Source organism: Prionailurus bengalensis, chromosome A2, assembly GCF_016509475.1.
Source record: "Prionailurus bengalensis isolate Pbe53 chromosome A2, Fcat_Pben_1.1_paternal_pri, whole genome shotgun sequence".
Taxonomy (NCBI): domain Eukaryota; kingdom Metazoa; phylum Chordata; class Mammalia; order Carnivora; family Felidae; genus Prionailurus; species Prionailurus bengalensis.
In genome coordinates, this window is record NC_057348.1 from 157,527,131 (window position 1) to 157,549,945 (window position 22,815).

The 22,815-nt window shown below is 41.1% G+C and overlaps 1 protein-coding gene and 1 long non-coding RNA gene across 8 annotated transcripts in view; one reads left to right on the forward strand and one right to left on the reverse strand.

Annotated features, from left to right (window-relative positions):
• Positions 1-22,815, reverse strand: part of TPK1 (thiamin pyrophosphokinase 1) — a 359,317-nt gene that overhangs the window by 11,821 nt on the left and 324,681 nt on the right. The gene's annotated exons all lie outside the window — the stretch shown is intronic.
• Positions 4,856-10,022, forward strand: LOC122488468. Its single transcript, XR_006298620.1, has 2 exons — positions 4,856-4,973; positions 9,448-10,022. It is a non-coding gene; the product is annotated as an uncharacterized LOC122488468 (long non-coding RNA).

A 22,815-nucleotide genomic window follows, 5' to 3' on the forward strand; every position in this document is an offset into this window, starting at 1 on the left:
ATGTAATTGACATATTGAATCATTATGTAGTATGAAACTAATATGGTATATATGTATATTTTGAGAAATGATCACCACGATATGTCAATATGCTATCCGTCACCACAGTTACAAATATTTGTTTATGTGATGAGAACTTTTAAGATATATTCTCTTAGCAACTTCCAAACAATACAGTATTAACTATACTTACTATGCTGTATATTACATCCTGATGACTTATTTTATAACTGTGGAAATTTCTTCCACTCCTAACCTCTAGCCTCTGCCAACCATGAATCTGTTTTCTGTATTGAGGAGTTGGTTTTGTTTTGAAGATTCCACATATAAAGAATATTATATTTGTCTTTCTCTGTTTGACTTATTTTCACTTAGCATAATGGCCTCAAGATCCATCCATGTTGTTGCAAATGGCAGGATTTCTTTATTTTTTGTGGCTGAATAATATTCCATTGTGTGTGGGGGTGTGTGTACCCTTCCCCCCCTTTTCTTTATGCATTCATCCATTGATGGGCACTTTTCAACTCAGTGTTTTTGTTTCCTTTGGATAAAACCCAGAAGTAGCATTGCTGCATCATATGGTAGTTCTATCTTTAACTTTTGTAGAACCTCTATAGTGTTTTCCATAGTGGCTGCACCAATTTACATTCCCACCAACAGTGTAGAAGGGTTCCCTTTTCTCCACATCCTTGCCAACACTTGTTATTTCTTGTCTTTTTGATAATAGACATTCTAACAGGTGAGGGGAGATATCTCACTGTGGTTTTGATTTGCATTTTCCTAACTATTAGTGAGGTTGGACACCTTCTAATGTACCTGCTGACCACTTGACTATCTTCTTTGAAAATATTTAATCAATTTTTTTTTGCTATTCAACTTTATATATTTTGGATATACCTTATCCAGTATAGGATTTTCTCCTGCAGTATAGGCTGCCTTTTTATTTTGTTGATGGTTTACTTTGCAGAAGAATTTTAATTTGATGTCCCACTTATTTTTGTTTTAGTGCCTACCTTTGCTTTTGGTGTCAAATCAAAAAGAATCATTGCCAAGACTGATGGCAAGTTACTTACCATCTGTTTTCTTCTACTAATCTTATGGTTATAGGTCTTATGTATAAGTCTTTAATCCAGTTTGAGTTTTTTGGTGAATCATGCATGATAGAGGTCCAGTTTCTTTCTTTTGCACATAGCTGTCCACTTTTCCCATCATTTGTTGAAGAGAATATCCTTTTCCCATTGTATATTCTTGGCTCCTCTGTTGTAATTTCATTGACTATATACGCATAAGTTCCTTTCTGGGCTCTCTAAATGGTTCCACTGACCTGTGTCGGTTTTTATGCCAGTAACATACTGTTTGATTATTGTGGCTCTGTAATAGGATGCCTCCAGGTGTGTTCTTTCTCAAGACCGCTTTGGCTCTTCAAAATCTGCTGCAGTTTCAAGTTTTAGGATTGTTCTTTTGTGAAAAATGTCATTGGAATTTTGACAGAGATTGCACTGACCTGTAATATAGACATTTTAACACCATTCTTCCAGTCCATGAGCATGGTATATTTTTCCATTGGTGTATTTTTTACTTTCTTTCATCAAAGTATTAGAGTTTTCAGTGTACAGGTCTTTTACCTTCTTGGTTAAGTTTATCACTAGGTATACTTTCTGATGTAACTGTAAATGGGATTATTTTCTTAATTTCTCTTTCTGATAGTTCTCTATTAGTGTATAGAAATCCAACATTTTTGTATATTCACTTTGTGTCCTGCCACTTTACTAAATTCCTTTATTAGCTGTAACAGTTTTTTTGAAATAGTCTTTAGGGTTTTCTCTGTATCATCTGTCGGGTCATGTCACCTGCAAATAGTGACGGCTTTCCTTCTTAGCAATTAAAAACACTTTTTTAACATCTATTCATTTTTGAGAGAGAAAATGCATGAGCATGGGAGGGGCAGAGAGAGAGGGAGACACAGAATCCAGTGCAGGCTCCGGGCTCTGAGCTGCCTGCACAGAGCCCGACGAGGGGCTCGAACACACGAACTGCAAGATCGTGACCTGAGCCAAAGCTGGACGCTTAACTGCCTGAGCCACCCAGGCGCCCCTCTTCCTTACCAATTTAGATGCTTTTAATTTCTTGTTCCAGCCTCATCGCCCTGGTTAAGACTTCTAAAGCTATGTTGAATAAAAGTGGTGAGAGTGGCCCACTTTCTGTACATGTAATATATCTAAAATGTCTATTGACCTAAGTCTTTGAAATCCAGTGTGTATTTATAGCATATCCCAGTTTGCACAAATCCAGTTTTAAGTGTTTAACAGCCACATGTGGCTAGTGACTACCATACTGTTTGAACAGCAGAGATCAAGGTTCTTGAAGGAGAAACCATACTAATCAGTCATCTGTTTCTCCAGGGAACTTTACCTTTGGACTGATTCATTTGCAGATATGTATTCAGACAGTCTCATGTTATAAAGGGACTATTAAATTCAAATGAGCAGATCAAGTCATTTCAAATTATTTCAGCTACAGCAGGAATAGATCAACAAGGACCTGGTCATTTGGCATATGCTCAGCAATAAGAAAAGGACAGAGTCCTCTGCCATCCAAATTGAGGGCTGACAAAGATTTAGCAAAACTAGACAAGAAAACCAAAAGCGCAAAACCTAAACAAACCTACGTTAAAATTACCGATAGAATTCGTCCTGGGTTTTGTAAGGAACTCAGTAAGCAGACTCCTACCAGAACATGTAGCAGGTGGTCTGCTAACGATACTCTTTCCTCCCAGTCATTCCCTCTCCCCCCATCCAACCCTGCCATTCCCATCTGAAAGAAAACTGAGGGAACCTAATCGCCCACAACCTCACTGCCCCCACCCCAGACACCTTGGCCTGGCATTTAAGGCCTTTCCTCAAATGGCTACTTTCTCCCACAGAACCTCCTTGCTGTTCCCTTAATAGATGAGGAACTTCCTACTCCTGTGAGAAATTCCGATGTTTCCCCTCCTTCTGGAACATATCCCATATCCTTCCGGTCTCAGGTCAAATGTCAGCTTCTAGCCTGTACAAGCTCTGATTCTCTACCCACTACAGCCCAAATTAATAATAAACACATACAAAGAAAGAAGTCCAAATGTTAAAGAAGAATGTTAGCAGTTATAAATCTGGATGGAAGGTATAAAGATTTTGCTGTACTATTCAATTTTTCTGTAGGTTTGAGGTTTTTTAATATTAAAATTCAGTAATAACATTTGGGAGGAAAGTTAGGAAAAAAGACTAAGAACTCGTGAAGGAAAGTGCCTTCTCCTTGTTCACCTTTACTTCCTCAAAAGCTGAAGTAATGCTGTTAGGAGAATCAAATCAGTAAATGCTCGCTGATTTGAAATGTGTTAAAATAAATCTGAAGTGAAGAAAACGCGTGCTGAATTTAGGAAGCAGGCGTCTGGCCTGTGGTTTGTGCGTTAATGGCAGCACAGAAGGGCCCATACAGGGGACGCTGAGCCTAGTGTGGAATATGGGAAGGGGTCCGTCCTTTGTCAGCCTGCTGAAGTTCACCAAGGACAGCCTTTACCTACACTCACTGATGCAGGAGGACGGAAAATTAACCCAGATTATGCCTCGTGTGCCTGGAAAAATGGTAAGAGCAGACGTCTTCCTTGTTACCCGGGCCTCTGATAACAAGCCCTCCTCTGTGCTTTCTTTTGGGAAGTTATCTCTGAAGCCCTCATGGACTGAGGCCTCCTCCCAAGGTGAGCGCTGTCCCCTCTCTATCCTGCCGGCTGCTCCCCGAGTGAACTCCCGTGTCTGAGGAAGGGCTATTCTAATTCCACTCGAAAGTGGCTGCATTCGTCTTCATCTCTCGGAAGTCACGTTTCCCTTGCCCTTGGGTTGAAGGCTTCTGATGTTCAATTACTCTTCCATCTCCACACTGCCTGTGTCTCCACTCAGCCTGCTGTCCCAAAAACAATTAGACCGAGAAAATGCTGCAGCTTGGAGGAACCAAGGCTAATGAGGCCAGTGAGAAAAGGTTTCCCAAGCACTTTCAAACGTTGAGGCTTTTCTAAAATATGTTATTTTTTTTCTTTGTTAAAAAGAATTCTCTAATGTGTTAGATCACTAGCATGTTCTACTCACAGGGTCAGTGCTGCAGTTAAAGAGCCAGACAGAACTGCTTTATGACAAAAAAAGGACAGTCCAAACCCACAAAATGTGGCCTATTTAAAAATGAATGGTCTGTGTAGAAATGGCCCAAGATTTTCAGTGTGGAAAGTCCAGATCAGGTGTTTTACTTAAAAAAAATTTTTTTGTTTATTTATTTTGAGAGACAGAGAATCCCAAGCAGAGCCTGCTGTGTGCTTCGAACTCATGAACTGTGAGACCATGCATGACCTGAGCCAAAATCAAGAGTTGGACACTTAACCGACTGAGCCGCCCAGGAGCCCCAGCCACTGTGTATCAGATTTAAAGGTGAGGGCAAAGAAGGGAATGTGAGTCTGTCCAAGGGCTGCTCTGAGCTGCTTTACTTTGCTCTACTTCCTTCCACTCCTGGGGCCCTGCCTGGCCTCCTGTGGACACTGGCCCGTCTCCCAAACATGCCCACAGGTGTGACAGCGCTGCAAGTGGCAAAGCTGACAATCCCAAAGATTCCCATCCCAATCTGTGGCTGACTGGTGGGAGGACATTCGGCAAGTTCTTTTGTTCTTCCTGCCTCACTGCCCTCCCTGCAAAAGAGGCGAACTTCCCACTGCAGTATTCCCCCGGCTTTGGCTGACAGTTCTTCTGGTGACCTCAGCATGCAACAATACCTGTCTTCTGTCATCTCTGATACAGCTGTCGTGAACATGAATGAGTTAATGTCTGTGCCGGTCTTTGACTTCTGCATGAAAGCACTGAAAATTTGTTGTATTATTGTCATCATTTCACCTGCACTGAGGAAGCTCTAAAGTGGCATTTGCTTCTACCCTTCAAATACCAACAGAGATTACTGTAAGTACATCAAACAAATGGAAATGGCATAGAAGAGGGAAGAAAAGAAGATGGGAGGTAGCAGGGTATAATTACTTAATATCAGTCTCAGACCTGCAGGTGGCATCTACTCAGAATAAGCTAAGAAGACATAACCTGTGCTCTTTGAGATTTTACCAAGTCACATCAGATAACCCGACAGACAGATCAAAAAAACAAAAGAAAACAAAAAATCCATAAACATTATGCTCAAGAAAAGGCACAGATCTACTGGGAGGAATAAGGGGTCATGAAGGACTATTACTAAACATCTCACTTCTTCCTTATCCCTGGAGGAAGAGACTCAAAGAGTGGCATGTGTGGGGTTGGAAAAAAATTGGTGACCCCCCCCCCAAAAAAAAACCCCAGAAACTGCTTTGAAGGACATTACTCATTTAATTAAGATTAAGCTAGTCTATAAACCAAGCTTATTCATATTTAAGGCAGAAGATAACCTGTTGTAACAGGATATATGTTCAACTGGTGAAGGTACCTATTAACCTCATCTTTAACCAGATAGGTTTCAACCCACTGCAGTGTGTGACAGATGGGTAGGATCTGGATTACAGCTGTCACCTTGAGTGTGGACAGAAGTGGTGAAAGCATGGAAATGGTGAAGGGCAATGACATCAGAGAGTCCAAACCCCAGGGTGGCTGTGGAAATAAAGCTCTGAAAGGGGATGGAGGCCTGGCAAGTCTGCTCTACAGCTGACTAGAACCACTCTTGGATGCCATGTCAGACACACGCTTTCTGACTTCATTAAAAATAAATTTCTAATATAAACTTTGGTGAACATGATGTAGTCATTAAAGATGACTGTGCAGCATTCCAGAAAAATTGCTGAACCAAGTAAAAGAAAAATCAACATTTCACACGAGATACACTGATCACAACTGGAGAAATGTTTACGCATGTATATTTTAAAAATGAAAAACAATAGAATGACATGCATTTTCATATAAACCAGAAGGAGGAACCATATAAACCATATAGGAAAGACTGCCTCCTTAGATCAAAGAGCAGAACCACTTTGAAGAAGTATTTCCAAATTCTGAACATATTCTGAACATAAGGTATATTAAGCATGTTAGGTGACATGAGGTGATACATATAAGGTAATATGGGGTTAAAAAAAACCTGTATGTTTACACATACCGCCACACAAAAACACGCCCATATATGAATAAAAAAAATCTATTTCCACCCCCTAGGCAGAATTATTGATAAGTTTTAGGAGTGAAGTTTACGATTAGAAGTTGATTCTCCATCTATTTAGAGCTGGAAAGGTCTAGTCAGATGCATCAGAGGACTCTGAGTCCTTGACTTTATAAAAGTTCTGGAAGATGGGCCACGTAAACCCCTCTGAGATTCTGGCTCTACCTTGGTAAATACACCCAGACCACTGTTCCTCTGAGGAGATGCTGTGAAATGTCCACTTCTCTCAAGATGGCATCCTCCCTGCTGCCCGGGTCCCTGAACTGCCTCCTGACTTCCTCCACTCTAGGTCCTTGTCCACTCTGTCCCTCAGGAGCTCTGCCCCCCCCCCCCCCCCTCACGTCCTCCATGCTTTAGCCCGCCAGGGCTGTCAGTACACCTGGGTCGCAGCTCCTTAAATGATGGCTGATCTTTCTGCCATCTCTCAGCCTGAAACTGTGAGGCTCCCGAAAATGGAATCCCAGTGGTCACAGTGGCTTTTCCCTGCCTTGTTGAAAAAGATTTATAGGACAGGAATAGTAGATGGATGTTTACTATCAAGCAGAGTTCAGTAAATTATGTGGCTGTTTTTGAAATAGAATTTCATTTAATGAGAGTCTGACCACTGTCTTTTAGGAAAAAACAGCATTTGATTTAAGTCAAATGTTTTAGGATTAACAGATATGATTTGTTTTATCAATAGTAATAAAACAGTGTCTTAGACTTTGTCCATAAACCTATAAATATATATGCTTGTTCCTACTATATTTCATCATGACCTATTTTCATTTTTAATTTCCCCTTACTGATATACAATGATAATATTTCACATTAGGAATAGCTGGCATCTTACTATATGAATATTCTAATGAGCCTGAAAATATTAGCCATCTTTAAAACCAAGCTACTTTATTTCATAATTAATATATTTTCCCCTGCTTTAGTTACAATAATCAATCCATTTTTCAATATTCATACCATGGATCCCTTCCTGATGACAACCTTTTATGGCTGATCTTTCTTTGCATTAACTATTTGCATGCAAAGTTACATATTATCCAGGCCTCAGATATATAACTTTCTATTTAAAATGCTCAATATTACTTTGGTGTAGAGGCATGCACATTCTGTCGTATACATTAAATGATGTCTTTTTCTCCCAATAAGGCACATGACTTGATCTAACTTCTTTTATCACAGAATTTCTAATCCGAAAGAGACCTTTATCTATCTCGTTCAGCGGTTTGACGTAGATAATAGTGAAGCTGCTTCTACTTTAACCAATTAAGGTACCAACTTCAGAGTTCTGTCCACTAAACTGAGGTGACCTTAGGGAGCTGGTGAGGGGCTGTACAGCTTCAGAGAATGTAGACCAAGAACAACTGGTCTGATATCCAGCCCCTTTATTTCAAGGCTGGGAAACCAAATTAAGATACTTTATCGATCTGAAGATGCACAGCACCAGGACCCAGGTCTCCTGATGCCTTCTGTAACAGACTCAAACTATGAAACTTGACATCTTGGAAGACTGTCCAGAACCCTTTTTAGCCAGGCTGAGCAAAGTTATGATTTGAGTTGTATGCCAAGTATTTAAATTGCTTGAAAATGTGGCAGTGCCACCTAATTTTTTTTTAGACCTTTGTTATGAAACAGAAGAAAGGGATTCTTGTAGACAGACCAATGTCACGGACTTTAGACCAGCAGCAAAACTGATTCAGAGGTTTCTCATCCCGTATCTTTGAAAGGCCACAAAACATGGGGCACAGACATAAAGTGCTTAACTGAGACACTTTGTACTGTATTTTCTTATTTCAAAAATGCATTGATTCCATTCCTAAAACACTATAGGACAGTGGGGGAAGAGAAAATGACCTGACAAATGTCCTTACTGCTAAGGACATGGTTCAATACTTGACTTTTAGCAAACACATTTTGCTACCTCTGTAGAAAACACATTAGATAAAAAGGTGAAAATTCAGGGGTGCCTGGGTGGCTCAGTTGGTTACACCTCTGACTTCGGCTCAGGTCATGATCCCACGGTTTGTGAGTTTGAGCCCCACCTCGGGCTCTGTGCTAACGACTCAGAGTCTGGAGCCTGCTTCGGATTCTGTGTCTTCTTCTATGTCCCTCCCCCAACTTGTACTCTGTCGCTCTCTCAAATAAATTTAAAAAAAAATTAAAAAGGTGAAAATTCAGCTAATCTACATTCACTTTTAATACGGGAATATTATTTCATGGTATAGGTGAAAGACAAAGTACAGACTTTATAGATCAATTTCCCTAGATTTACAAGTATTGTTGGAGAAAATGAAAAACAAGTTCATTTGTACTTAATTGCTATATTTGCAACTATCGGGAGGAAAAAACTTTTCAAAATATCTGACATTATTCCCCCAACATGTTGACTATACACTGTATACTGAAAAAAATCATTCTTCAAAAACAGTTATACAGTTTGTAGAAGCTAGATTTACATCAAAGCTAGAGGTTAAGTCCTATTTATTTGGCATGACATAGACCGATTTACGACTCTAATCTGTTTGGTAAAACAGTCATTACTGAAATTGAACTGATTTTAAAAAACGTAAGTCGGGTGTACATGTAGAAATAGCTTGAGAGCATCTCCGATTTGGCCCTTCGTGGTGCTGTGCTGAGCCACTCATTTCGGTACAGTCGGTAGTGGACCAGTAGTTACAATGGTGACTTCTCACTTTCCTACTCCTAATTAAAGACATTTTTTTAAAGAAGCAATCTGGGAGATGTCCCTCCCTTACTCCACATAACATCGCAGCCATTTGGAAAAGGTGAGTGTTTCATCTGGGTTCTTTTGGGTCTCGTTGATGAACACTCACCCAAATGTCTCTGAGGTCTTCCGAGTGTTAGCACATCCCTTGCCGCAGAGGTGATGGACACTGCACACTCAATAGGAGAGTTTTGCCAAGATGTGACTATAGATTGGCTTCTACTTGGGCACTTGAGGCCATCTGATGGATCTAGAGTAACAGCTGCCTCTGATCTTGGCCTTGGGGCAGCTTCACTTGCAAGTAGTGGCCATGAAGCCTCTTGTGCCTCAGTCTAGTAGCGCTGGGGTATCCCGCGTATCCCGTTTTGCACTCATGGAGGGATGACACGGCAGTGATGCCCGTCCCCTCCCCTCAGGATCAAAGGGCCATTTCCTACAATGTGTACTGCAGGGCTTTGCCAAGATGTAGGCATGAATCTGACTGACAAAATCTCTCTCTTCTGGCTCTCATTCCACAGAAGTCTTATCCTTCCAAATAAATCCAAGGATACAAACAACCTATCCCATCCCCTGTTTCCCTGTCAAGGGATGAAGAAACCATCGTGGATGACTGTGTCTTTCTTTCTTCTTTAAGAGAGATGTTTAGACCTGCTGGAGAATAAGGAGGAACATCCTCCAGATCTAAGCATAATTTTAGGCATCTGGTTACACCTCTGCCTGTGGCACCCTCTTTGCAATTTCAAGTGAGACAGTGACTGGTGTCTTCTTGATTCATGACTTAAATATGCTTCAACATTCTGTACTAAATTGGCCAATTCAGTCGGTCTTTTTCTCCCAATGGTGACTGAATTTTAAAAAAAAAAATTTGAAATCAGAAAGGAATAGTTTTTTTTTTTCTTAATACTTGTTGAAAATGTAAACTGCCTTTTAAAATAGTAGTTAATCCTTTATGGCTCTTATATGCAATGCAAGAATCGTGGTGTGTTTTAGGATTAGTTAATGTGGCTTATGTAAATGATTTTATAGGTCATGAAAAAATACATAAAATCTAAGTAAAAAGGACTCTCTTTTTAATAAAAGACTCATGTATTAATCATATTGAACCTTATTAGATATCTACCAGGCTTAGAGATGTAAGCTCATGACCCTCAAACGCAGAGGTTTAATGCACCACTAAATTAATACACTGGTACACTCTGCAGGCAAAGACATTAAATTTTTAACAGTGCAGTTGACTGCATGTAGTTCAACCTTCAAACACGTTGCTTGTGAAAAACTGCAGAAGACACGCTCTGGTATGTGATGTATGTTCCTGGGTGCTCAAATGCTAACATAAAAGGATCTACTTTCTGTTTGGATTTAGCCGAAACCCAGGGTACAAAGGAGTTTACACAGCCTCAGCAACAGTTACAAAGCCATTCAGGAAATACAAAACCAGCAGAGTATGTTCTGGGCTAAGATCCTCCTGTACAGCTAATTTATGACATTTGGAGTTTCAGAGATAGTGGTAATTACAACGGGGAAGAAAAAAAAAATGCATCATAAAGGCCTGTCTCTTTTTGTCAAGACTTTAGTAAATTTCTATTGGGTCCAGTGAATTACCATTTTAAGATGCTTAAAAAAATCTGACTCTTTGTATCTCACCCTTGAATTTTTTTTTTAACATTGTACAAAAATTATGAAAAAGCCCCAATTACTGTAAGCAACATGGACATTCATATGCTTTATTACATACAAGAGTACTTCTTAGGGTTAGAGTGGGAAGCTGAATGTATACGGCTTGAAAAAAATTCTTAAAACTGCCATTGTGTTAATCTGTCTTTAAGTATAAAATTACTGTGAAAATCAGACATTAAGGGTGATCTTTTTATGCTTATTAAAAAGAGTCATGAGTTTAAAAAAGGTAAGAAACACTAGAATAAGCATGCATTCAAGAAGATTGTTGGAAGGGGCTGCTGCAATCCATTATTTGTGTGGTAATGGACTGGCTATGCTCCACAGTTTGAGACTCTGTGACATTATAACACATACTGGCAAGGCTCCTGGCTGGAGTTGAGGGTTCACTGTATGTGCAAATTCAGAGCCTCTGTGTTATTAGCAAAGAACTTTATTAAAATGAAATTAGGAAAGCTATTTTAAAGTTATGCTTTGGGTTATTCTCAATTCATAGAATACAGTTTGCCAATTCGAGAAACTCCAATAAAAATAAGAGATCCCCAAAGGTACCTCCCTAATTGTTTATACAATTATACAAAAGTATTATTAAAAATAATATTTCTGCAGTTTTCTCACTACTCAGAATCTTGTAAGCCCAGGAGAAACTACGTTTGTTTTGCCCTCCATTATACTATATACTTAGCATAGTGCCAAGTACACTGTGGACTTTCTATAAATATTTATTGAATGAATAAATGAATACATGAATAAAACAACCAATTTAAGGACTAAGAATGACTTTGGTACCTAGGAAAAACAATATCTGATCTGAAACCGGGTGTCTGTTCTACAAACATCCACCCAGGTCATGTGCCTCGCTGTCAGATGATTCATCCAGAAAGTCAAGACAGAGACCAACCACACTCCTTTGGTATCGATTCCCCCTGAACTTTCATATCAAGGTTGATCTTTTACATACTTCAAAAGAGACCCACCCCTTTCTGAGAATGCAGCATTTCCTTAAGTGTTAATTTACTAACTGAAGCATACCCACCCCCGGTTTTCCAGAACTTACTTGATATTGCTTCTAGGCCACCTTACCCTACTCAGGTGTGTGCAGAAGCACGGGGGTGGGGGGGGGTGGGGAACGCGCGCCTCAATGGCAAGACCCTTGCTACCCATTCTCTCTCCCTCTCCCTTTGAGATAATATATCAGCAACTTCAGATGATCTTTGATCCATTAAGTACCACACGTCGAAGGATGGAACTCTGAGAAGTATTGTGTTTCTGATCAACTGAGTGTATTGTTAAGCTTTTCATTTTAGCACATTAATGGAGAAGTCATGACTCTTCCTTGCTGGTAACAAGGTGTTTCCCTCACTGGATGTACAAAGCACTTTCTCTAGGGCTCAGTGGTTTTACTACTGGAGGAAACATACCATTAAATTTTCCTGTCAGGCAGTAAGGAGAAGAGAGATTCATTATGTAAAGAGAGGCAAGGTAAAGGTTTACTATATAATCAGTCAATGTTAATACACCCTTGTTTCTCTTATCAGGGAAACTGCCCCTCAAATATCTTTTAGGAACAAGGAAATTTCTGGGATAGAAACAATAATCCTAAAAGTATGCACACGGTGACATACCATTAATCATAATGTTTATCATACCCTATAGTTAATACATTTATAAGTTTAAATTCTCCTTAACTTCTCTTAAGCTAAAACAGCCAATATGAATAATAGGTATTCGTAATAGGTTTATTATGTTTCTAGATAGTTCCATGGAGTAATTAATGGAATGTCTGGGTCAATGTCCTGCATGATTTGAACTTTGTGATTCTATATTTGAAAAGGAAATTTGCAGTGTGCTTGACATAATGGCTGGTTCTCCGATCAATGAAAACGGAAGTACACTGGGGTGACGTCCAGCCTGAGGTTGCTGTGAGAGCCCACGCAAGTCCTTTATCCTGTCTGGGCCTCAGTGTTAAGGGTGTAAAATAGGCAGTTTGTGTCTCAGGTCCCGATCCACTGGTCAGAGAGGCCCCGCTGGCGCTCAGCTTCCACAGCTTGGGTTTACCTTCTGGGAAGTTGAAAATGACGTCATACAGTTTACTTTTTTTTAATGTTTATTTGTTTTTGACAATGAGAAAGAGAGAGAGAGAGAGTGAGTGAGTGGAGGAGAGGCAGAGAGAGAGAGGGAGACACAGAATCTGAAGCAGGTTCCAGGCTCTGAGCTGTGCTGACAGCTCAGAGTCTGACGTGGGGCTCGAACTCACGAACCCAGAGATCATGACTTGAGCTTAACCGACTGAGCCACCAGGCACCCCATGTGATGCAGTTTAAAAAGTAATTTCTTTACATTACAGTGTACACTTCCATTTTCATTCCCGAAATGTATTCCTACAAATTCCCTTACCTCCACTATTCTCTCCAGTCCTACATTCTTTTAACGAGAGGAACAATAGGTTCCAAATAGAAGGTCATTCTAACTTTCATAATAATAAAGTGGGTAAGAGACTGAATACATACACAGTCAACGGTCAGACCATATATAAAACAGAAGTCTGACCCACAAGCTGCAGAAACCAGCCCAGGGGGCCAGCCTGCTATACGGCAGGCTTGTAGGAAGTCGGAGTGCTGTTTCCATGAACAATCCAGGAAGCCGAACAATAACTCAGTGATAACTGGCCCCAAACGGGCAGGACCCGATTAATAACTGATAGCCTCCCTAATTTTTGCTTTAAGACCAAGCGAAGAAAGAGCCAAACATGCTCCTCTCACCAACCACACATGGGCCGCCCCTCCGGTAGTCAGCCCGCCTCCAGATTCTCCATACAGACTCTACGATCAGGGCAGACCTGAAGTCTTCCGTTTTTCTCATCTAATGTTTTCCAATTCCTCATCTGCCTTTGTGTCTGGGCCAAAATGAGTCACTCTGCAAGTGACTCTGAATAGTCTGCTTATTCTCGTTTGGTTGGTGTTCATTTATTTCCACAGTGAGAATTAAAAAGGACACAGAGAAAGCTCTCAACTTCAACGGGATTCTCAACTGAAGCAATCTTTCTGTGTTTCTTTGGTTAGTTACTAAGTTCTTGATAGCTACCATTTAAAAATGTCCACATATCTACGACGCCTTACATGTCTATAAACCTGACACTTACTTAATACTATACTAATCTACTCTGGGCCTATGACTCTACCCCAACCTCTCAGGGGAAAAAGCAGCCCAAACCAACTGCTTCAGCATCTTGTCAATATTCACTCCGAACATCAATAGTTTCATCCATGCAGTTCCTCCTTTTCATCCAGTCACGACAGAAAAAGAAACACTTCCCGGTCCGGGGCTGCGGATCCCGTCGTCCCGCACCTTCCCACAGCTTTGACCAGAGTTTGCCACTCTCTGTTTCTTCCAGCACTTCCCATCTCTTTCTTTCTGAGAGCACTCCCACGTGTTCAAGTCTCTACCATCATAAACTCCGTCACCCATCATTGTGTCTCTCTTCACCACTTTGGTAGAACCCCAACACAGATTACTTACCTGCCCTTCAGTTCCCACCCAGTCTACAATGGCAGGTTCCACACCCCAGTTAATCCACTGAAACTGTGCTAAGATTACCACTGACTTTGTCCTAAAGACAAAGTGTATTGTCGGGGCCTGCTCCTGTGACAGATGTGTGGTACAGACTCCTCTTTCTTGATTTTTTCGCTCTGAAAACAGCCCTGAGTTGTTGAACTGTGGTCTGGCATTTGCTTTACCTGAATCCTCTCTTCTCATCCTCATAACAACCAGATAAACGCCGGTCTTCTTACTATTTTGGAGATGAGGGCACACAGAAGTTAAATCTGTCCGTGCAGAATGCACATCTAATGCTCGTGTTCCTCCCCACGGTTCATCCTTGCTTTCTCCCTCCGAGATAACAATGGCAGTAGACAGGAAAATACCTTGAAAAACCCAGATTTTTTGTACATTTCCCGCTGCATGCAGGAAAAAGCTCATTATATGTTGACTATTATTTTTCTGCCACTCCAAACCATGCCTTATCCATGGAATATACTCCATAAATTCTGACTAATTAAATTAAATGTGTCCGGAGAGGTCAGAACAATGATGCTGTGATAACCGTATCTGCTGAGAGGTGGGGCTTGCTGGGGTTTAAAGGCAAGCAGGGCATCCTCCATGACCTCGAAGCCTCCAGAGGCCTTTACCTGGTCACACTGATTTTAGAAAAGAACAAGAGAAACCTTTGTATTTTTCCTTTCTCCTAAATATGCACTCACTCATTTCTAAAAAGGCAAAACTACAGACGGTGGTATTGGGTAGCTGTAGTTATATTTTTGAGAACAATATTTACCTTTATCTCATTATGGCAAATATTGGTTGGTAGGCGTGAACCGATGGGGAGAGCGGTTAAGTCTTTCCTATTATTGAACACGTTTAAATACTGAAGTTCATGAGATTTAACTTTGAAAATGCGCTACTGTAGGAAAATGAAGTGTAATTACAGAGTTGAGCAAAACAAAAGAGGACGTAAGAGCATAGATTTACTGATTTACTATCTTGCCTTCCCTCCCACTGGAATCAATTTATGGCGGATAGAGAGGATAAAGACAGCTGGAGGAACAATAGGTCGTTAACACAAATGATAAGGAAAGGAACTCCCTTCACGTTTCAGGAACTGAGCCAAGGGAGAAAATTAGAGCAAGATACTGTGTTTACACCACACTGTGTAACAGTGCTCATGTAATTGTCTGAGCTCCTCAAAAATGCCTACTAAAATAAAGCATTAGTATCTGTCATTCTGTCTAAATATTGTTAAATGCTTACGAAAAAATCCCAAAAGACAGTTGCCAGTTTGCCAAGAAGTTCTATAAAGAATTGCTTACCAACTGGGAGATGTTTTTCCTTAGTATAAGAGCAAGGAGATATGACAGGAGACATCCTGTTACAGACACTGTGTTACTTTAATGATGTTGCCCTTAAGGAAAGAAAATTATACCAAGAGGGGAGGAAAAAAAAAACCCATAGGAAGCAAACAGTTCACTAGGTGCCGACTTTAAACAAAGAATGGATTTCTGGCCAGAAATGCAGTACAGGCAAAAATTTGGCAAGAAGCCTATAAATTAGATAAAAGGAGTTTAACCTCCAAAGTAGAGGGGAAAGGAAAACATCACCCAAACGAGCTGCCAAAGGCAGGTACCATGGACGGATGCGATAGCTTTCTGGATGCCATACTGACGTCACGCAGATGTTCTGAAATTCTCATGAAAGCTGGCTGAGAGCACTGCTTATGGATTAGGTCCTGTCTTCTGACAGCAAAGTATCTCCCAAACAGCAGGATTCTTTTATCATCACAGACTAAATATTGGGTTTTTTTTTAATGTTTATTTATTTTGAGAGAGAGAGCAGTGTGCATGTGTAGGGGAGGGGCAGAGGGGGAAAGAGAGAGAGAGGAGAGAGAGAGAGAGAGAGAGAGAGAGAGAGAGAGAGAGAATGAATCCCAAGCAGGCTCCAAGCTCAGCGGAGCTGAATCCCATGAACCACAAGATTGTGACCTGAGCTGAAATCACGAGCCAGATGCTTAATTGAAGGAGCCACCCAGATAGCTCCGAGGAAGACACCTATTTCAGTGGATATTTTTAAAGACGGGAAGACGGAAAAGCTAAAGATCTGGAAGATCACAAAACCAAAAGGTGCTAAATTCAGTAACACAAGGGGCCCTGAAAGCTATGTTGGGAGCAAAGGGGAAAATAAAAAGACTGATTTCTGCTTGGAGAGGGTGATGCAGCCTCAGTTACTCAACTGATACTTTCTTTCACTGTCTCCACGAGGGCAACGGTCGTCTGTGCTGTCTGCGGGAAGGCGGCTCCAGGCTTGGGAGGTTATCAGAATCCGTTGCTAGGGGCGCCTGGGTGGCGCAGTCGGTTAAGCGTCCGACTTCAGCCAGGTCAGGATCTCGCGGTCCGTGAGTTCGAGCCCCGCGTCGGGCTCTGGGCTGATCGCTCGGAGCCTGGAGCCTGTTTCCGATTCTGTGTCTCCCTCTCTCTCTCTGACCCTCCCCCGTTCATGCTCTGTCTCTCTCGGTCCAAAAAATAAATAAAAACGTTAAAAAAAAAAAAAGAATCCGTCGCTGGACTCAGGTCTTTGAAAACAATGTCCAACAGTGACTCCTGACTAATGGTTCCCTTTCAGAGACCATAGTTTTATTTTTGTATACTGTCGAGAATAACACAGGGCAACATGGGCTAAGGATTACACAGACAGATTAATTCAGATGTGTTCAGTATCTTTCTCAAAGAGCACTGATTATTGGCTCCCCGGGAAGGCCCTGAATGATACAGGATTCTGTCCTTGCTGCTGTCCTGTTCAACTATGTATCATCGCCTTGGAATAAAGCCAGTGAGATTGATCTGTAGATGACAAAATACTCAGAGAGGTAAACTTAAAAGAGTCAACATCCACAATGATCTTGGTAAGTTAAAGCTTGTACAAGCCAGAAGCAGTGGGAAGATTATATACTTTATGGTGTGTGAATTATATCTTGCTAAATCTGTTCTATAAAAAACAAACAAAAGCAAAGGAGTATGTTTAACTGGAAAATGTAAAGCCACAACTAAGAAAACAAACATCCTGGACAGGAAAAGCTTAACTGGTGACAGTCCCAGGAGTTGGTGACAGTGCTGGGGGCTGAGTAGAATGAAATCAGTATCAGTCAGCAGCATGGTCTCCTGCAGTCTAAGTTTCCTGAGGTGCAGACATGCGGTTAATCCTCAGCACTTAATATGTTTGCAAAGAGTAGATGCATAGCCAATACTTGAGGGGCACCTGGGTGGCTCAGTCGGTTAAATATCCAACTCTTGATTTTGACTCAGGTCATGATCTCACGGATTCGTGGGTTCGAGCCCCGCGTCAGGCACTGCACTGACAGCACAGACCCTGCTTGGGATTCTCTCCCTCTCTCTCTGCCCCTCCCCTGCTCATGTGTGCGCGCTCTCTCTCTCAAAAGAAAAATAAAAACCTTCACTAGTTGTTAAGTATGTTGCTTAAAAACACAACAAAACACAAGAAAAACAAAATCTAACACAGCCTTAAAGTACAAAAGCTTAATTCCAGAAGTTCTTTTCTAATTAAAAAATCTAACACAGTAAAAAGACTAAAGCAAACCCCAACACTTCTTACACTCTTACACTTAATAGTGTGTTAGAAGATTATGGGGAAATTGTGATATTCAAATTTTCTATTTCTGTCTTTTCCTTGTATTCTGCTTTTGTAGGATGGCGGGGGCAGGGGGGAATCCCTGCTGTCCCCTTCCCCAAGGCTGTTTGACACCGAGTGCTATAGACTGTGTACCCCCAAAGTTAATATCAAGATCCTAACCCCCAAGGTGATGTTTTAGGGAGTTGAGGTTTGGGAAGTGATTAGGCCATAAGAGGCACTAGTCATTCATGGAGCCCTCACGAATGGGATTCGTACCCTTAATAAAAGAGACCCTAGAAGGGGTGCCTGGGCGGCTCAGTCAGTTGAGCGTCCAGCTTTGGCTCAGGTCATGATCTCACGGTTTGTGAGTTCGAGCCCTGCATCTGGCTCTGCACTGACAGCTCGGAGTCTGGAGCCTGTTTCGGGTTCTGTGTCTCCCTCTCTCTCTGCTCCTCCCCTGCTCGTGTTCTGTCTCTCTCTCTCTCTCTCTCAAAAATAAATAAATATTTAAAAAATTTTTAATTTTTTTTAAAAAAAGACCCTAAAGAGTTCCCTCAGCCTTCTGACCATCTGAGGACACAGCAAGAAGACTAGCTTCTGTGAACCAGGAAATGGGTCCTCACTAGAAACCAAATCTGCCAGTACCTTGATCTTGGCCATCCCAGCTTCCAGAACTCTGAGAAATACTTGTTTATAGGCCACTTATCCATAGTATTTTGTTACAGCAGCCCAAACTGAGACACAGAGTATGTTGAAACATTGATCCTCTTTAAAATTATGTATGCTACTTTAGGGGTGCCTGGGTGGCTCAGTCGGTTAAGGGTCCAACTTCAGCTCAGGTCATTGTCTGTTTGAGGGTTTGAGCCCCACATCGGGCTCTGCACTGACAGCTCGGAGCCTGAAGCCTGCTTTGGATTCTGTGTCTCCCTCTCTCTCTGTTCCTCCCTCACTCACGCTCTGTCTCTCTCTCTCAAAATTAAACATTGAAAAAATTAAAAAAAAATCATGTATGCTACTTTGTATTATCTTCATGTTTTTAAGTGTATATTTAGGTCTTTTCTCTTCCCCTAAACTGTGGTCACCCTGATTGCAGACGTGATATTTTATTAGCCTTTTTCACAGTCTGATGACAAGGACAACACACCTCAAGTTCCACCGCCTCCTCTTGCAAACGCTAATATAACTAAACTGGGGAAAAGGACAGAATTTGATGCATGTAGTTGCTCTTATGTCATCCTAATTTGATCTACTTGATGTATTTTCTGTAAAAAAAAAAAAACTGAAAAAATTAACACTAGGACTTAAAGTTTAGGCTAGATACAATTCTGGAAGTCTCCTCTTTTTTATTATCGGAGAGGAAAAATCATTCTGGTGGAACGCTAACTTTCCTTTTTCAGTGCACGTGACTGGTAATTTGTCGGATGTCACTGCGGTGTCCCTGATGGAGGGCTGTCTGTCATGTCTGAGTATCAATTGTACTGCACACGATCTCACCTCTCAATTACAAAAGTCGGCACAGCAATAAACAGATGAAAACAAAGACCACCTGCTTGGGTAGAGACACTGACCACAGGGCAATGGGAAAAAATATCCTAAGGTCTTTATTTCTGGACAAACTTAGAAGGGAGGTGGCTGTTTATCTTCCATAGTCATGGGTATTTTCTGGGCCGATGGCTGCTAAACAAAGCATATCCTCTGGGGCTTTAGGACTCCGTATTCTTAAGAGATTATATTTCTCCCACTGGTCATGAAAGAACCAGACGTTAGCAACTACCACCTCCAGCCTTGAATAGCTTGTTGAGGTTGTGGGTTTGTTTAGAAGGGCATTAAAATGAATCACAAAATAATGCAAACCCACAGCCAACCAACCCTATTCCCTTTCTAAGCCACATTTCATCTCTCTCATCTCCCATTTTTAAGACCTACATCCAGAAGAGCTTTAATGGGAGAAGGGGAGATGAATCCAAGGCCGGGGGAACCAAACCTCCATCGTCTTGGTATCGCTGTCAGACATGTTTCAGTTGAGCAAATGTGATAGCGTGTGGCCATGTGAACAGACTGCTTTGGAGTGTCTTGACAAGCACAACCAAATCAGCTCAGAAAAAGGAGTCTAAGGAGTCAAAATAGAGAATTAAGGTTGCATGCGTAGGCCATAATATTCCTAATTTTGTGCAAAATATTCCTAATTACGAAGTTCTAAGGATGTATTTAGTCAGAGATAAATATTTAGTTTAAGATTTAAAAACAAAGCAAAATTAGCCAGGACCAATTTGTGGTAGGTGGAGTTGCAGAAAGGTATGATGGATGAATTAGAATAATTATAAATGAATTCATTTAAGAAAGTAAATGTACCCTAAAATACTTGAAAATGGTTTGTTTCTCCAAATAGTTTAAATGACCCATTGTTTACTCTGCTATGCAAATTCTTTCTCTTTAGATAATAAAAGGGTTGATGAGTAATCACACAATCCAAATTAGTGACATTTAATTTAAAGAATCATTAATCATACCACCTTCTAATGTTATAATCATAAACATTAGAAGCCACAAAGTCCTTTGTCCTATCCAGCCCTCATGACTTATTCTAGATGAGAATATAACCCTGTGTAATTACAGGTGACACATTCTGAATCCACTTTTGAATTTGAGAATTAGCACCAAAGCTTAGGACAAGAAACTGTGGCCTACTCAAGTTTCTCTATGTATCTGGCTATCCTCTATTTAATAGCCACAACATTTGTCCTGCCTTTGGCTGTTCTAGTCGTTCCCTAAAACCTACTACTCACCTTAAAGCAATTACAATCCACAATGCACCACTCACTGTGCTTTCGGTGCAAAATGTGTATTCTTGGGTGTGCAAACATAGGGAGAAGAGATGGTCTGTAAGCTCTTCCCTATTTAAGTCGTATTCCACCACATACACTCAATGTCACCGCTAATATTTATGATTTGGCAAAGTGATATTGTCTTCTGAGAGACACATTTATGGGCCTAGAGAGAACCTGATGATGAAAGATTTTAATTCCAGAGTATTAAGCAATAGGGAACCACTGTGTAAATTTTTATAAGGGCTGATTGGATGAAAGCAGTATTTTAGGAATATCTGACAACTATGATAGAACATACCAAAGTAGGAGCTGGAATAAAGTCCTTCTGCATCAAACCCAAATACACTGTTGCTCTGCTAAGATGATAACTATTTATCCTTTGTTAGCAAAAAGCTGAGGCTTTAAATGATTCTTCTGAAAGCATGAACTATTTATGTTGACTGATGTAGTCAAGTGCCCACATGAGAAAATGATGCTTGAGAATGTCTAGCTAGTAGTGTTTAATGGCTCAGTCCGGGAGCCCATGATTAGCAGAGCACTGATCTCCTTCTTGTGGCCAAGGTAGCTGCATTCATTCGTTTCTCCAACAACTGTTTTCTGCAAAAAGTGTTTTCAAATACCTACAGCTATAAGTGAAAGCTGATCAATTAAAAACAAAGTACCGACAGTGAAGAGGTTTCTACAACTTGATCATTTCTTGAGTAGAACAATTAGGGGACGGAGAGGTGAAAGCCAAAAGCTGTATCCGTGTCATACGTTAAGACTGTTGATACACGAGGTATTGAAAAACTAAAGCCTTTTGTCTTCAAAACGTTCACTTAATGACATTATAAATTTACCTATATTATTTTAAAAAACCTTTTTAATGTTTATTTTTGAGACAGAGCGTGGGCAGGGGAGGGGCAGATAGAAAGGGAGACACAGAATCCGAAGCAGGCTCCAGGCTCCAGCCTCCAGGCTCCCACAAACCGTGAGATCATGACCTGGGCCAAAGTCGGACGCTTAACCGACTGAGCCACCCAGGCGCCCCTTACCTATATATCATCTTACTATCTATCACAGAGGCTTTCTTAGGTCCAGAATTTGGTACAATTCTGCAGGAACTTTCACCAAGAGCAGACTGTCCTTCTCCGTCCCTTGACGCAGGCTTGGCTGTGTGACTGTTTTGGCCGACGGTATGCAGACAGAGGGGACAGCGTGCCAGGTCAGGCCTTCAGAGGCTCTGCACGCTCGCCGTCTTGCGTGTCTGCCACTCTACTGAGAACGTGCTAGCACCAAGTCCACTGAGAGCCATGAGGAGCGTGGCCATCTGGATGTTCCACGGATCTCTTCTAAGAGGCCGAGTGGCGCCACACCAGGTGCCATGAAACCAGGGCCGTTTCAGATCGGCCAAATCGTACCTGAGATGCAGGTGCACGAGCAATAGCAATGACGGGTTTTAAATCACGGGGTTTTGAGGAAGCATAAAACACGGCATGTTTGGGCCACAGCTAGTGCACCCAGGGGCAGATCACTGGAATCGAAGTTTGCAAGCTCATACTTGAATGGAAATGTTATCTATCACTTTTTGCCCCTTGTTCCACCAGGCAGGACACCGTCAACATATAGAACTTAAGTCTGTGTGATTTTGTGCCCTTTCTGTTTATCGTCGCTTGTTTTTGTTTGTTTTTTTTTTTCTGTCTGGTTTATCTACCGTGTCTTCCCACTGCCTTTCATGCTTCTTGTTGGTATGTGTGTAGTTTCCTATTTTGGAAATGTTTTTTCCATTTTTCTGACATTCTGTTTTCTTTTCTTGGAAACCCCAAGTCTTTCGAATAATGCTCTCTTTCTCTAACACTTCTTTCTACCTTAAGATCCTTACCAACTTTGAGGGGAAAAGGAAACCGTAATAATCTGTTATTATTCTTACTCTGACAATTTAGGAATATCTGCAGAAACTTGTGGTGTTTCTGTTGTTGTTGTTGTTAATAGAAGTTTATATATCAGAACGCATGAATGAGAAAAGCAAAGTCAGAAACATCCCCCACGAAGTGCTTTGGACACTCTGACAGCTACAATTTATCAACATAAATTACTGTGCTTAGCAGCAAAGCTTTTGTCACAGGGAGACAGGGCGCTTCCTAAATTGCCCACTGCCCTCTTTAATAATAATCTTAGTTTTTACCATCCAGATATCCCAGGATAAAAGACACCTCGATGCAGCCAGAG